General features: G+C 39.6%; 1 long non-coding RNA gene across 2 annotated transcripts in view; it reads right to left on the bottom strand.

Moving 5' to 3' along the window:
* The window catches only part of LOC118007889, a 54,940-nt gene that overhangs the window by 8,346 nt on the left and 32,684 nt on the right, over nt 1-13,910 (bottom strand). For both annotated transcript variants that reach the window (XR_004678516.1, XR_004678517.1), the window contains exon 3: nt 6,297-6,332. This is a non-coding gene — a long non-coding RNA (uncharacterized LOC118007889). The remainder of the gene's footprint in view (nt 1-6,296; nt 6,333-13,910) is intronic.

Raw genomic sequence — 13,910 nt, 5'->3', positions numbered from 1 at the left:
CATGATCCTGGAGTCCCAGGATCGAGTCCCGCATCGGGCTCCCTGCTCGGCAGGGAGTCTGCTTCTCCCTCTGACCCTCCCCTCTCTCATGTGCTCTCTCTCTCTCAAATAAATAAATAAAATCTTTTAAAAAAAATAATCCTTGTTGTCCTTTTATATGTGTAGAATCTGAAGTGATGTCACCTATCTTGTTCTTGTTGTCATTTGTGTATTCTTTCTTTTTTCTCTTATAAGTCTCACAGTGTTTTATCTTTATTGATTTTCTCAAAGAAGCAGCTTTTGATTCTATTGATTGCTCTATTGTTTTCTATTTTATTGATTTATATTTTGATATTTACTATTTTCTTTCTTTTTTTTTGCTTACTTTTAGTTTAATTTGCCGTTTGTGTGTGTGTCTTAAGGTTATTGATTTGAAATCTTTCTTCTATTTTTTTTAAGATTTTATTTTTTATTTTTTTGAGAGAGAGAGTGAGAGAGAGAGAGCACAAAAGGGGGTAGGGTCAGAGGGAGGAGCAGACTCCCTGCTGAGCAGGGAGCCCAATGTGGGACTCGATCCCGGGACTCCGGGATCATGACCTGAGCCAAAGGCAGTCGCTTAACCAACTGAGCCACCCAGGCGCCCATGAAACCTTTCTTCTATTCCAAAAAGGTGTTTGATGCTATGAATTTCCCTCTCAAAACTATCTTAGTAGCACCCTACAAATTCTCACTTGTTATGTTTTTATTTTTATCAGTTCAAAATATGTTTTAATTACCCCTTTAATTCTTTCTTTCACCCATGTGTTATTTAGAAGTGTGCTAGTTAGTTTCCAAATGTTTGGAGGTTTCGCTAAGAAAAATTTCTGTTATTAGTATCTAATAATTAATATTAATTATAATAATTTATAATAATTCCGTTATAGTCAAAGAACATACTATGTAGGACTTGTGAGTTTTAATAGGAAAATTATAACTTAATATCAACCAAAGAGAAATTCTTATTTCTCAGGAAGCCCTCTCAGCCAACAAAAGTGCTGTAATCATCTAGTTCCCAGTTTAATTCAAGTTGACAAACATTTGTTGAGTATTGATTATATATGCTAAAGATCTGGGTAGTGCAGGCTACAGAAATAAAGCAAGCAGAGCTCTTGATCTCAAGGAACTTACAAGTTAGACATGAACTACTGATAGTAGGAAAGACATGGTAAAATCCCAAAGCTGATTAAACAAAGAACAGAGGGGACTCAAAGAAGAAAAGAATCAGGAAAGGCTTCATATAGGAGGTGGTATTTAAGAAGGGTCTTGACAAAAATGTCTAAGTTTGACAGGTAGAGATGGTAGAGACAGACCTCCATGCAGAGGAAATGGCATAATCTCAAGACAGGAAGACATAGCGCATGCTCAAGAAACTTCACTTTGACTAGAGGTTAGGGGAGTGGTGGGAGATTAGGCTGGAAGGATAGTTTGAGAATAGTTTATTAGGATCCCGACGTCTTTATACTTAGCTGAATAGGTATTTAGGTGCCACTGAGACTTTTTTTTTTTTTTAGCAGAAAAACCCTTTCCTTCACCACATTTGCTCCATCAAATCCTGTTGAGGCTACATCTACCATAGAGGTCTGGAAAATGTTGAGTGGGTGGAATACATCACTGACTCCCTTACTTAAAACACTTCACTGGCTCCCCACTGCACTTACAATAAAATCAAAACTTCTTTTCAGCCCTGCATGGTCTGCCTTCTGACTACCTAATCTCCTACTATTTTTTTGTTTTAACTTGATTTAGTCCATTCTACCTCCATTGGCTTCCTCAAACACAAGTAGGATGTCCCCCACTCAGAACCATTGCATTTTCTCTTTCTTCTGCCTTAAACACTCTTTCCCAGTTCTTTGTATGGTGTTGTAGGCAGCCTCTGAGATGGCCCTGACCATTCCTGCCTCCTGGTATTCATACCTTTGTGTAATCCCCTCCCCTAGAGAATGGGTTGGATTTAGTGACTTGCTTTTGGCAAGTAGAATGCAGTAGAAGGGATGGGTTACAGAGAGAAGGTGGTTCCCATTTGGGATGCACTCTTTCTCATTCTGTCACTGGCTTGCTCTGAAGGAAGCCAGATGCCTGTTGTGAGCTGCCCTACAGACAGGCCCATGTGGCTAGCAACTGATATTTCAGACCAAGAGCCATCAAGGACCTAAGGCCTGCCAACAGCCATGTGGGTGAAGTGGTAAGCTGATCCTTCCCCAGTAGAGCCTTGAGTTGACTGCCTGCCCACTTAATATCTGGATTTCAGTCTTGTGAGAGGCCGAGTCAGAGACACCCAGCCAAGCCACATCTTGATCATCAACCCAAAGAAATCATGAGGTAATAAACATTTATTGTTTAAAGCTGCTAAGTTTTGAGGTAGTTTGTTATGCAGCAATAGGTAACTAACACAAATAGCTGGATCAGTATCATCCTTCATGACTCAGCTCAAGTGTTACCTTGTTAGAGAGGCCTTTCCTAACCATCCTGGCTTAAGTAACTTTCTTCCCGCTCTGCCTCTTCCCCAAGTCACTTTCTAATATAGTGCCCTATTTTCTTTCTACCATAGCGCTTATTATAATCTCTAATTTATTCATTTACTAACACATTATCTAACATCCCACAACTAGAATGTAAACTCTTAAAGGGTTTTATTAATTAATTAATAAAGTTAATTAATTTATTTATTAATACCTCTTAAAGAGCTATTGCCTGATTTGTTCTCTGCTCTATCTCCAACAGCGAGAATGATACCTGGTTCAAATACCTGTTGAACAAATGTAAGGGGTTAATAGCTCTGTATTATTTACTCCAGAAATTTCCTGGTGCTTAACAGAGCCAAATCCTATGAACTGAGCATAATCTGTGCTTTGACAAGAACTTTGACAGCCAACAAGGTCCGAGGCTGTTTTCAGGTTTTAGAACAAGATCTGCTTTTATTTTACAGATCAGGAAAGTAACTTGCCAGAATCACAGAAGTAGGAAGAAGTAGACCTGGGATTCAAACCATGATCTATCTGAGTCCAAATGCAACACCCAGTTCCACAGAGCCTTCTTTGGAAATGTCTCCCATATCTGATCTCCTCTTTACATTCACCTTTACTTCCCCACATCTTAGCATTTCTTCAAACTATTTCCTTGGAATATCTTCCTCTGTTCTCCATTTGTCCACTCTAGAACCATTTTTAAATTTTCAGCTCTTTTCCTCTCCATGAAGCTACTTCAGGTCCCCATCATGCTGCTTCTTCTGTCACTAGAATCTCAGCTAATGGTATCACCCACTAGGAGATAACCTCTCCTGAAGTTGCTCCCAGGCCTGCTTCTTCCTCTACTGAGACTAGCTCAAGCCCCGTATCATCCAAGCCACAAGCAGCTGCTTCAGCCCATGCTGACAATCCCCTTTTCTCAACACCCATTGTAGGCTAAATCCATGCCTCTGAACTACTTATATATCCTTAAACATTTAGTTATACAATTGTGTGTATATGGGATGCTCCTTGTCTCAACTTGCTGTGTGGGGAGAGTTTCAAGGCAATGACAGGGAGGAGGAGCCCAGGGAGAGGCCAGTGGTCTGCTTGAATTGAGGAGATGAAGCTGAGTTCATAAAGACCAAAGGGGCTAGAGTTTGCAGGATAGAGTATCAGGAGGAAGTTTCACAGAAAGACTACTCTGAAGATTTTCAGAATAATCCCCTTGATTACTGATCAGCACATGTGTATTAGGGAAGTACCCAAAGTCAGGTAAAGAACCACCTACAAAGATTAATGGTAACAGTGACTGGCATTTTCCACCAAGGACTGCCTCTTTCCACCAGCCAGACTGAAAAACATCATGATTTACAGGGCATTGAGTAGCATACAAAGAAGGATGTTACCTCAATAGGGGAACACTTAACTCCAAACTAAGCAGTGGTCTGGTCCCACCTGGCAAATCATGAAAGTAAGACTCCAAAATATTAAATTGTTTCAAGTAATGTAACTGCATCCCAGAACAAAGCTTAAGAATATTTGTAGGGATCAAAAATATTCACCTGGGAAAGGGACTGAGGAGGGGAAATGAGTAAGCAGAGCACAGAGGATTTTCAGGGTGGTGAAAATACTCTGTATAATATGATGATGGATTTGTATCACTATACTTCTATCCAAACACATAAAATGTACATGAAAAGTGAATCTTAAGGTAAACTATGGACTTTGGGTAATTGTGATGTGTCAATGTAGATCCATCCTTGGCAAATGTACCATGTTGGTGAGTGATGTTGAAAATGAGGGAATCTATGCATGTGAGGGAACAGGGAGTATATGAGATCTTGGTACTTCCAATTTTGTTGTAAACTTAAAACTGCTTTAAAAAGATAAAGTCTTAAGAAAAATCTATCTCCCAACAAGGTGAAATTTCCAATGTCTGTAATCCAGTCAAAGATTGCCAGACATGCAAAGAAGCAGGAAAATATGTCCCAAAATGATGAGAAAAATCAATCAATCAAAAATGAACTGGAACTGATACATCTGTTAGAATAAGCAATCAACTAAATTAAAAGTTATTATAACTGTATTCTCCATGTTCAAAAAGTTAAGTAGAAACATGAAGATAGAAAACCACCCAAACTGAAATTATAGAGATGAAAACTACAATGTCTAGGATGAAAAATACATTGGAATGTGATTAATGGCAGATTAGACATGACTGAAAAAAGATTAATAAGATTGTGAAGATCTAGCACTAGACACCATTCCAATGAAATACAGAGAGGAAAGTTGAATTTAAAAAAAAAAAAGGAGGGTTCCAGAGAAGATGGCAGAGTAGGAGGACCCTAAGGTCACCTTATTCCATGGATATAACTAGATAACACCCACATCAGTGTAAATAACCCAGAAAATGACCCAAAGAATGGGAGACAGACTCTCCGTAGCTAAATGTAGAGAACCCACACTGAAAAGGATAGGAAGGGTGGAGGTATAGTTGGGAAGTTGAGGGGGAAGAAATAGACACCCCAGGCACCCTGGGCATGGGAAATATGAACCCCCATAAGGTTTGCCTTTGAAAACCAAAGGGCCAAATTTTGCAAGTTCTTAGTATTAGCAGGCCCTAACACCTGGAACTTTAAAAATCAGCACAATGAGCTCTAAGAGAGCTGGAGGGTGATAGGAAACTGAGTCCCCACCCTTAAAGAGATAGCACAACAAACAGCCCTGGGGAGATACAGTAGGCAGCAGTTCAAAAAACTCCCAGGATGTATTGGGGGGTAGTGGGGGGAAGATTTGTTTACTAATCTCAGTGGTGTGCTGGAGGAGCAGGAATTATTGGGAGACCACTTCAGGAACAAAGGAGCTGGGAGCGTCAATTCCCTCCCCCCACCCCCAGCCTAGACAAGTGGACACTTGCAAGAACAAGCCCAGGGTCAACACTCTTCACCTAACTGCTAACACCACTTGCTCTGCCCATGTGCTTCTGTGGATTTGCCACCTCCAACCTGGTGATCTTGACAGGAGTTTTGGGCAGGCCAGCACAAACCTTGCTGGCACTGCTGGCTATGCCCACCATGTTCTCCTGTGGACCTGCCCTCTCCTATATGGACTGAGCCTATCCAAAATGATGCCACATGCCTGGCAGTGTGCAAGCGGACTCAACAGGGCCAGAACCACTCCAAAGTGACTTCTATCCTGGAAAGAGGGAAAGATAAGCAAAAGCACCAGTCTGACTGAGATCCCCGCAGTGGGCTGGGAGCATACATCTGGTCTGACTGCAGGTCCCACTCAACGAAGAAAGCTTATCAAGGGAAAGTGCCCTGGAATTTGATGCTACTGCATCTCTGGCAAACATTTGATCTGACTCAACTCAAACATAAGGCAGCCCCAGACTGGCCCACTAACAACAAAGGACCAAATCCTGTCCACAACAGGCAAAGAGAGCCATTGTAGATGACTGAAGGCAAAAGCAGCTCAGCCACAACAGTAGGGTGCATGCAACACACATAGGAGACACCCCTGAAGCACCAGGTTCTCATGAACAGGGGAAACTGCACTGCAGGGTACTAGAGGACCTCTTCTCTGTAAAGTCACTACTTTCAAGATCAGGAGATGTAGCCAACTTTCCTAACACATAGAAACAGACACAGGGAGTTAGACAAAATGAGGAGACAGTGGAATATGTCCCAAATGAAAGAACAGGAAAAAAATCACAGCAAGAAACCTAAACAAAATGGATATAAATAATATGCCAGATAGAAACCTAAACAAAATGGATATAAATAATATGCCAGATAGAAAATTTAAAGTAATGGTCATAAAGATACTCACCAGACTTGAGAAGAGAGTGGAGAACCTCAGTGAGACCTAACAAAGGAAACACATAAGAAAAAAACAATCAGAGGTGAAGAACTCAATAGATGCAATTAAAAATACACTAGATGGAAGAAATAGTAGACTAGAGGAAGCAGAAGAATGGATCAAAAATCTGGAGGACAGAGTAATAGAAAGCAATTAAGCTGAATAGGAGAGAGAAAAAAATAATAATAGAGAATGAAAAGAGACTTAGGGAACTCAATGACACCAAGGAGCATAATATTTGCATTATAGGGATCCTAGAAGGGGAAGAGAAAGAAAAGGAGGCAGAAAACTTATTTGAAAAAACAATAGCTGAAAATGTTCCAAGACCAGGGAAGGAAACAGAATCTAGATCCAAGAGACACAGAGACACAACAAAATCAACCCAAGGAGGTCCATGCCAAGACAAATAGCAATTAAAATAGAAAAAAGTAGTGATAAGGAGAGAATTGTAAAAGAGTAAGAGAAAAGAAAACAGTTACATACACAGGAAACCCCATAAGGAAAGACCATAAGTAGGAGTAAGAAAAGTAGGAAGCACAAAAGCAATAAAAAAAGTATATCTATAAAAATCAATCAAGGGATTGACAAAATAAAAGGATGTAAAATAAGACATAATATACCTAAAACGTGTGTATGTGTGCAGGGGGAGAAGTAAAGAATGGAGTCAACTCAATATAGACTGCTATATGCAGAAGATGTTACATACACACTTAATGGTAACCACAAATAAAAAACCAGTAATAGAGATGCAAAAAATGAAGAGAAAGGAATTCAAGTATATCACTAAAGAAAGCCAGCAAACTGAGAAAAGTTAGCAAGGGAAGAAAGAAACAGAAAAACTAGGAGGAAAAAAACACAAAACAATCAACAAAATGCCAATAAGTACATACCTATCAATAATGACTTTAAGTGTAAATGGTCTGAACTCTCCAATCAAAAGACATGGAGAGACAGAATGGATAAAAAAGTAAGACCCATCTATATGCTACCTACAGAAGATTCATTTCAGGCCTAAAGATACATGCAGATTGAAAGTGAATGTATGGAAGAGCATTTATCATACAAATGGAAGTGAAAAGTAAACCAGGGTACCAATACTTTTATCAGACAAAATAAACTTTAAAACAAAGTCTGTAAGAAGAGACAAAGAAGAACACTATAAATCATAAAGGGAACAATCCAACAAAAAATATAACAATTGTAAATATTTATGCATCCAACATGTGAGCATCAAAATACATAGAGCAGCTAACAACAAACATAAAAGAACTAATTGATAGTAATACCATAATAGTAGGGGACTTTAATAACCCACTTAAATCGATGGATAGATCATCCAAACAGGAAATAAACAAGAAAACAGTTGCTTTGAATGACACATGGGACCAGATGCATCTAACAGATACATTCAGAACATACTATCCTAAAACAACAGAATACACATACTTTTCAAGTGCACATGGAACATTCTCCAGAATACATCACATATTAGGTCACAAAACACGTCTCAACAAATTCAAAAAGATTGAACACCCCACAGCTAACTTCACACTCAATGGGGAAAAACTGGGAGATTTCCCCCTAAGATCACGAATAAGACAAAAATGGCCATTCCTATCACTTTTATTCAACATAGTACTGGAAGTCCTAGCCACAGCAATCAGACAACAGAAAGAAATAAAAGGCATCCAAATTGGTAAGGAAGGAGTAAAACTTTCACTATTTGCAGATGATATAACACTACATACAGAAAACTCTAAAGACTCCACCAAAAAACTACTACAACTGATAAATGAATTCAGCAAGGTTGCAGGATACAATCAACATACAGAAATCTGTTGCATTTCTATACATTAATAATGAAGTAGCAGAAAGAGAAGTTAAGAAAACTATCCCATTTCCAATTGCACCAAAAATAATAAAATACCTAGGGACAAACTTAACCAAGGAGATGAAAGACCTGTACTCTGAGACTATAAAACATTTATTTAATTTTTTATTTATTTATATTTATTTATTTTTTTAAAGATTTTATTTATTTGACAGAGAGAGACACAGCGAGAGAGGGAACACAAGAAGGGGGAGTGGGGGAAGGAGAAGCAGGCTTCCCGCGGAGCTGGGAGCCCGATGCGGGGCTTGATCCCAGGACCCTGGGATCATGACCTGAGCCGAAGGCAGGCGCTTAACGACTGAGCCACCCAGGTGCCCCTATTTAATTTTTTAAAGATTTTATTTATTTATTTGAGAGAGAGAGAGACAGTGAGAGAGGGAACATAAGCAGGGAGAGTGGGAGAGGGAGAAGCAGGCTTCCCGTGGAGCAGGGAGCCCAGTGCAGGGCTCGATCCCAGGACCCTGGAATCATGACCTGAGCCGAAGGCAGATGCTTAAAGACTGAGCCACCCAGGTGCTCCAGAGTATAAAACATTTATGAAAGAAATTGAAGACGATGTAAACAAATGGAAAGACATTGCATGCTCATGGATTGGAAGAAAAAATATTGTTAAAATGTCCATACTACCCAAAACAATCTACAGATTTAATGCAATCCTTATCAAAATACCAATAACATTTTTCACAGAACTAGAACAAATAATACTAAAATTTATATGGAATAACAAAAGACCCTGAATAGCCAAAGCAGTACTGAAAAAAAAAAAAAACTGGAGGTATCAAAATCCCAGATTTCAAGATACACTACAAAGCTGTAGTTAATCATAACAGTTTGGACTGGCACAAAAATAGACATATAGACCAACAGAACAGAATAGAAAGCCCAGAAATAAACCCATGATTGTTTAGTCAATTAATCTTTGACGAAGGAGGCAAGAAAAAGCAATGGGGAAAAGATGTCTCTTCAACTAATGGTGTTGGGAAAACTGGACAGCTATATGCAAAAGAATGAAACTGGACCACTTTCTTATATCATACACAAAAATAAACTGAAAATGGATTGAGGACCTAAATGTGAGACCTGAAACCATAAAAATACTAGAAGACAGCATAGGCAGTGTTCTTTCTTTGACATTGACCATAGCAACATTTTTCTAGATATGTTTTGAGGCAAGGGAAACCAAAGCAAAAATAAAGTATTGGGATTACATAAAAATAAAAAGCTTCTGCATAGCAAAGGAAACAAAACTAAAAGACAACCTATTGAGTGGGAGATAATATTTGCACCAAAAAACAGACTCTTAACTATAGAGAAGAACCTGATGGTTACCAAAGGGGGAGACGGGTGGAGGATGGGTAAAATAGGTGAAGGGGATTAAGAATACTCTTACCACCATGAGCACTGAGTAACATATAGAATTGTTGAATCACTATATCGTACACCTGAAACTAAAATAACACTGTATATTAACTATACTGGAATTAAAATTTGAAGAAGGAAAGAGCATCACTAAGCTGTGGGACAATTTCACACCTAAGACATATGTCATTAGAGTCCTCAGATGAGGTGGAAAGGGAACTAGGGGAGCTCAAAAGTATCTGAAGAAATAATGACCAAAAAATTTTTTTAAAAATTTGATGAAAAATATAAGCCCACAGATCCAAGATACTCAGTGGACCTCCAAAACAAGAAATATGAAGAAAACTATATCAGGACACCATCATCAAGTTGCTCAAAAACAGTGATAAAGAGAAAATCTGAAAAGCAGACAGAGGGGAAAGCTACATCACAGGGGAAAACATATAAGGAAAATAGCAATTTTCTTGTAAAAAATAATATGAGACAATAACAGAAAAATATCTTTAAAGAACTATAAAAACAAACAAACACGCAATAACTGTCAGAATTGTTTACCTAGGAAAAATATCTTTCAAAAATGAAGGACATGGAGACAGAAAATAGATTAGTGTTTAGTAGGGTCTGGTAGGAAGGAAGAATGAGGAGTGACTACTAATGGGTATGGATTTGGGGGTGGTGGTGATGAAATGTTTTGGAGTTAGACAGTGGTAATAATTTTGTGTACTTTGCCAACATATGACTTTGTGAATATACTAAAAACCACTGAATTTTAGGCCATAGTGAATTTTATGGTATGTGAATTATATCTCATTTAAAAAAAACCTAAAAAAGGGAAAGAAAAAGGAAAAATCATAAAGACTTTTTCAGACATACCAGATGAAAGAATTTATCATGAGCCAATCTGCATTTTAAGAAATGTTAAAGAGGAGGGGCGCCTGGGTGGCTCAGTTGGTTAAGCGACTGCCTTCGGCTCAGGTCATGATCCTGGAGTCCCGGGATCGAGTCCCGCATCGGGCTCCCTGCTCGGCAGGGAGTCTGCTTCTCCCTCTGACCCTCCTCCCTCTCATGCTCTCTGTCTCTCATTCTCTCTCTCGCAAATAAATAAATAAAATCTTAAAAAAAAAAAAAAAAAAGAAATGTTAAAGAGGAGGAGGAGCTAAGATGACGGAGTCGTAGGAGGACCCTAGGCTTGCCTCATGCCTCGAACACAGTTAGATATACATCAGATCATTCTGAATATCCAAGATACTCATTCTGAATACCCAAGAAATCGATCCGAGAACAAACTGCACAACTAGAGGGAGGTAGGAGATGGAAGGGAGGAGGTGCAGAGACATGGTTTTGGGGAGAAATGGGATTGTGGGTGCTATGGAGGGGAGGGAGCGCTCCTCATGGTGGTGGAGCGGGGGGAGAAACAGATGGACACAGAGAGAGAGGGAGAGGAGTGCACAGGGGATCACACAAAAAAACACTTCCCCAAAGCCACTGACTAGGAAAACCAGAAGGGCTGATTTTGTTGAGTTTTCATAAGCAGCAGGGCTCAAAGACTGGAGTTTTAGAAGTCCCTGGTGGCCAGTGTGGAGCCCTGAGGGCACTGCAGTGCCCCTATGGAAAAGGAGGGCAAATAGCCCCAGGGCAAATGGCTCAATCCAATGATCCCCTGGGACGCACTGGAAGAGATAGTTTCCTCTTCTTGGAGCACATCTGGGAGAAGTAGCATTGCCTCTCCAGGGACAAAAGAGCTGGTAGGTGCCATTTCCCTCCCTGACCCAAAGTGTAGGTGCAGAGACATCTGCTGAGGGCAGCTAACCCAGACACTGGCTCTTTGCTGTGCTTTACTTCAAATTCCACATGCCTGTGCTTTGGTGCAACTGCCCTTCTTGGACAAACCTACATCAGTCCCAGCATGGCAAGACCCTCCCCCAGAGAACCAGCGTGGGTCCCTGCCATACCAGGTCCCTAGTCTGGAGTTTCAAAACTCAGCTGGCCTGCCTAGGATAGAGCCCAAGGAGTCCTATCTTGCCAGCGCCAACAGTGGTGGCCTAAACCGCTTACACCAAGCATGCCCCCCTGTGCCCTGCTAGTACTGCTTTTCTCTGGCAAGTGTGCCTGAGAACCAGTGCAGGAGGCCCCTCCCCCAGAAGACCAGCACAAACACCTACACACATGACATCTGCTGACCATAAAGTCCTGCAATGCTTCAGTTGCAGTGGAAATAGCATCAGGTCTCTTTTAACAAGCAGACCAGAGCACACCTAGTTAAAACTCACCATATTCTGGCCAAGGTCCAAACACTCCCACTGCAGTCAAGTAGAAACTCTGCAGAGGACTGACCTGAGGGAAAGAGCAGCCAAAACACAGCAGCAGAGTGCATACAGCATATACCAGAGACACTTCCTGAAGTGCCAGGTCCTGGACAGTATATGACCTCTTCTTCATAAAACCATTACTCTCAGGAGCTGGAAACATAAAAGGCTTTCTTAATACACAGAAGACAGAGACCTAGACAAAATGCCAAGACAGGAATTCATCGCAAAAGAAAGAACAAGAAAAGGTCACAGCCAGGGATCTAACTGAAACAGACATAATATGTAATATTATATATATTATATATATATTTATTATGTGTAATATTATACATATAATATGTAAGATGCCTGATCCAGAATTTAAAACAAGAATCAGAAGGATACTAGCTGGGTTTGAGAAAAGCACAGAAGACACCAGGGAGTCTCTTACCACAGAGATAAAAGACCTAAGAACTAGGCACGCTGAAATGAAAAATGCAATAACCAAGATTTGAAACCAACTGGATGTAATGACCACAAAGATGGAAGAAGCAGAGGAATGAATAAGTGATACAGAAGATAAAATTATGGAAAATAATGAAACTGAAAAGAAGAGTGGAAGAAAAATATTAGATCATGAATGTAGACTTAGGGAATTTAGTGACTCCATAAAGCATAATAACATTTGTGTCTTAGGAGTTCTAGAAGAAGAAAAGAGGGAAAAGGGGGCAGAAGGTTTATCTGAGGAAATTATAGCTGAAAACTTTCCTAATCTGGTGAAGGAAACAGACATCCAAATCTAGGAGGCACAGAGTATGTCCATCAAAATCAACAAAAGCAGGCCAACACTCAGACATATTGTAGGTAAATTGGCGAAATATAGAGATATAGGAAAAAATCCTAAAAGCAGCACGACAAAAGAAGTCCCTAGCTTACAAGGGAAGACAAATAAGGTTAGCAGCAGATCTATCCACAGAAACTTGGCAGGCCAGAAGAAAGTGGCATGATATATTCAATGTGCTGAATGAGAAAAATATACAGCCAAGAATACTCTATCCAGCAAGGCTACCATTCAGAATAGAAGGAGAGATAAAGAGTTTCCCAGACAAACAAAAACTAAAGGAGTTCATGACTACTAAACCAGCCTTGCAGGCAATATTAAAGGGGACTCTTTGACTGGGAAAGAAAGACCAAAAGTGACAAAGACTGGAAAGGAATAGAGAAAATCCCTAGAAACAGTGACAAAACAAGTAACAAAATGGCACTATATTCATATCTATCAATAACTACTCTGAATGTAAATGGACTAAATGCTCCAATCAAAAGACATAGGGTGTCAGAATGGATAAAAAAAAAAAAGATCCATCTATAGGCTGCATAAAAGAAGACTCATTTTAGACCTAAAGACACCTGCAGATTGAAAGTGAGGGGATGAAGAACTGTTTATCATGCAAATGGACATCAAAAGAAAGCCGGAGTAGCCATACTTATATCAGACAAACTGGATTTTAAACCAAAGACTATACAAGAGATGAAGAAGGACACTATATCATAATAAAGGGTTCTACCCTACAAGAAGATCTAACAATTGTAACTATTTATGACCCCAACTTGGGAGGACCCAAATATATAAAACAATTAATAACAAACATAAAAGAACTCATTGATAATAATACAATGATAGTAGGGGACTTTTAACACCCCACTTACAGCAATGGACAGATCATTGAAGCAGAAAATCAACAAGGAAACAATGGCTTTGAATGACACACTGGACCAGATGGACTTAATAGATATATTCAGAACATCCTCAAGCAGCAGAATATACATTCTTTTTGAGTGCACATGGGGCATTCTTCAGAATAGATCACATACTAGGTCACAAATCAGGCCTCAACAAGTGCAAAAAGATTGAGATCAAACCATGCATATTTTCAGACCACAACACTATGAAACTTGAAGTCCACCACAAGAAAAAATTTGGAAAGACCACAAATACATGGAGGTTAAAGAACATCCTACTAAAGAATGAATGGGTCAACCAGG

The sequence above is a fragment of the Mirounga leonina genome, unplaced genomic scaffold (genome assembly GCF_011800145.1).
Source record: "Mirounga leonina isolate KUSES-001 unplaced genomic scaffold, KU_Mleo_1.0 Mir_125, whole genome shotgun sequence".
In the NCBI taxonomy this organism is placed as follows: Eukaryota; Metazoa; Chordata; class Mammalia; order Carnivora; family Phocidae; genus Mirounga; species Mirounga leonina.
Note: the sequence above shows the minus strand (reverse complement) of the source record. Positions and strands in the feature narration are given on the sequence as shown.